Below are 3,472 nucleotides of genomic sequence, written 5' to 3'. Positions count from 1 at the left end.
AATAGTCAGTCCACTCCTTTTCTATGCCCCTGATTCTATTATAATCACCAGTTTATTCTGTTCATCAGGGTTGGCTGAGTGGAAAGAGCGTTGGCCAAACTGTTCAATTCCGGCCACTTCTCTCTTACCAATGTTTCTTTTTTTAAAAAAAATATATGTTATTGATTTTTTAGAGAGAGGAAGGGAGAGAGATAGAGTTAGAAACATCGATGAGAGAGAAACATGGATCAGCTGCCTCCTGCACATCTCCCACTGGGCATGTGCCCGCAACCCAGGTACATGCCCTTGAAGGGAATCGAACCTGGGACCTTTCAGTCCTCAGGCCGATGCTCTATCAACTGAGCCAAACTGGTGTCGGCAAATCCCAATTTTTAAGAAATGTGTGACATTCAATCCAAATTATAGACCTTGATCAGTAACTGACCACTGATTATATGGACAACTCGAAGCAATGCACCCTGGGTAAATTGTACCGATTACTTTGTGTGTGCGTATGCGTGTGCGTGTGTATGTGTTTTAACTAATGTTTGATTATTCTGTCTGGCAATTCATAGAGGTGTTAACATAAGAAACATCCTGCATGAACCTGTAGAGAATTTTTATAAGAGTTTGTTTGAGACAAACTGATGACATATGCCAGGGAGCAAGATCTCAAATGCTTCAGAGAGAAACAGTTTTCAGCTTCTTTTATGCTTTAAAAATTAAGGAGGAATGGTAAGGAAGATTATGTGGAGGTGGGAGGAAGCAAGACCAGGATGGATTAGCAAATAGTTAACGAGATGATGTGCTCTCTAGAGAGTGTTTATGGATTATTTTCAATGGTGTGCTAACCTAGATACACAGACACAACGGACAGGGATTGCTTAAAACAATGATAACCCTTTTACTAAAAAGTTATATGTTGGGGCCTAACTACCCACCATGACCTGCCCAGTTTGGAATTTATGATCAGACCACCTTATAAGGTTACTTTTCAGAGAACCTCTTTTTTACTCTACTCCACAGTAGGCTGTCTAATTGTAAATCAACTCTCATAATTTTTGCTGTTACAAATTTGATTGATTTCTATTGTTGCACACATATATTTCTGTTTAGGCCTTTAAAATGTTCACAATTTACATTAAAAATAAATTAAGTGTATGCCTTGGAAAATTATACCGAAAATTATAACTAAGAAGCATTAAACAGACTGTCAAATCTCAGAAGGAAGGCAGAGGAGGGGGGGCGTGGTAAAGGATCAACCAGGGATTTGTAGCATTGCATATAAGCATAACCAGTGGACACAGACAGTAGGGGGGTGAGGGCATGTGCTAGGGGGTGAGAGCAGCCAGGGAGAGGTCAATGGGGGAAAAAGGAGACATATGTAATACTTTAAAAGTTAAATGATTTAAATTGAAAAAATAAAAATAAAAAATGATATTGTACAGACTAAAAATAGCCTGTCCCAATTCCCCTTCATCTATCAGTTGTGTGGAGTGATTTATCAAGCCCCCACTGCATCACAACTATCCTTGGTTGGGATGGGTGGTCATGTTCTTGTTTTTATACAAGGGTTTGATCTATGAACTTACCCAAAGCTATACATTTGCTAAGTGGCCGCATGATCTTGAATGAAAGTAGCTCAGGACATTACACATGCAAATAATATGGCATGAGGACATACTATGCAAGCTATGCATAAGTTAAACAAAGGGCATTTGCAAGTTTGCATATTCTTATAAAGAAGCATCATTGGGTGAAAGCAATTTTCATAATTTATCATCCATCAGTCCTAGGTGTTTGGAGGGAAAAGCATGAAGAGACAATACCTTAGGCAACTAGTCTCTCCAAAAAATTTTCAAGTCTCTACCCTGCTAGACTTTTGCGTAGTCCTGATATTCTCTTATGATTTGGGCTAATTTCTGCAGTGAGGGGTTAGTTAAAATCTGTCCCAAAGGCAAAAACAGAGCTTAAATCACTCAAAGACAGCTTTGAGTGCTCTCAGAGATTTTTTAGTTTCCTTTTGTTGTTGTTAGTATCCGAAACACATCTTTTTCTCACTTAAAACGTTTCTCCAAAATTGACTTTAGAGGAGGCATCTAGCAGCTTAAGCTTGTTTCAGTATTTTGCCAATAGCTATTGTCTTAAAAAACTACATTATTATGCCAGTGTTCAGTTTCTATTATTTGACATATCTCAATACAAATAATGCAAGTAATTGCTCTTTATCAGACCGTCAACAAAGATCAAATACATATGTCGCAATTTCCCTTGTTTTTCAGCAAATTTTATGTGTGTATTGATCAGATATAGTTTATAAAATTAAATTTAAAGTTTTTAAAAACAGTGGCAAATATTTTCACTTAGATGTAATTTTGAAAGAAATATACTTCTCAAAATACCACTATTTCCTTTGTTTAAAAATTTTATTGACAGCTGATAAAATATTTAGCTGGATTATGAATGTTAGATTGAAAACTAATTAATAAATGTAGATTTAAATTATTATGCTCTATTACTAGTAAAAAATGATTTCGTCCACAATGAACATCGGTTTGGTGATATGTTATATCCAGATATAGTAAATTAATGACGTATATTAAATTATAGGGAAATTACACCTTCAGTTTCGTTATGAGAAGCTTTTAAAATGCTATTTGTCATATCCTGTCATTCTGTCATTATGTAGCATTTATTTCATCACCACCAAACCGATATTATATGAAATGTTAAAGAGTCTTCTTTCAGAAGAAGAAAAACATATGAACAATAAAATACAATAAGTATACATCTACAGACAATTGAATTTGAAAAACAAAGTAAACAAGCAGAATAGAAACAAACTCATAAATGGGAGGACTATTTTGATGGTTGCCAGATGGGAGGGGGGTCCAGGAGATGGATGATAAAGGTGAAGGGATTAAGAAGTAAAAATTGTTTTTGTTTTGTTCATCAGTTTATGTTGTTCATTATATTCCACAAATGAGTGAGATCATGTGGTACTTATACAGATCCAGAGACAGAGAAGCATCAATCAGACCATCAAACCTCAGAGGGAAGGTAGGGGAGGGTGGGGGTAAGGGGGAGAGATCAACCAAAAGACTTGTATGCATACATATAAGCCTAGCCAATGGACAGACAACAGAGGGGTGAGGGCATGAATGTGTGTGTGTGGGGCGGGGGAGAAATGGGGGAATAAGGACACATATGTAATACCTTAATCAATAAAGAAAAAATAATAATTAATTAAATAAAAAAGTATAAATTGGTTATTACAGAATAGCCATGGGGATCTAAAGTACAGCATAGATAATATAATCAGTAATATTGTAATTACTATGTATGGTGTCAGATGAGGACTAACTGGCTTTATTGGGGTGATCACTTAGTAAGCTGTATAATTTCTAATCACTGGGGTATACATCTGAAACTAATATAAATATAATATTGATGGTAACTGTAATTAAAATTTAAAAAGGTCATTTAAAAAAAA

Source organism: Myotis brandtii, unplaced genomic scaffold (genome assembly GCF_000412655.1).
Source record: "Myotis brandtii unplaced genomic scaffold, ASM41265v1 scaffold67, whole genome shotgun sequence".
NCBI lineage: Eukaryota > Metazoa > Chordata > Mammalia > Chiroptera > Vespertilionidae > Myotis > Myotis brandtii.
This window is presented reverse-complemented; position numbering follows the sequence as displayed.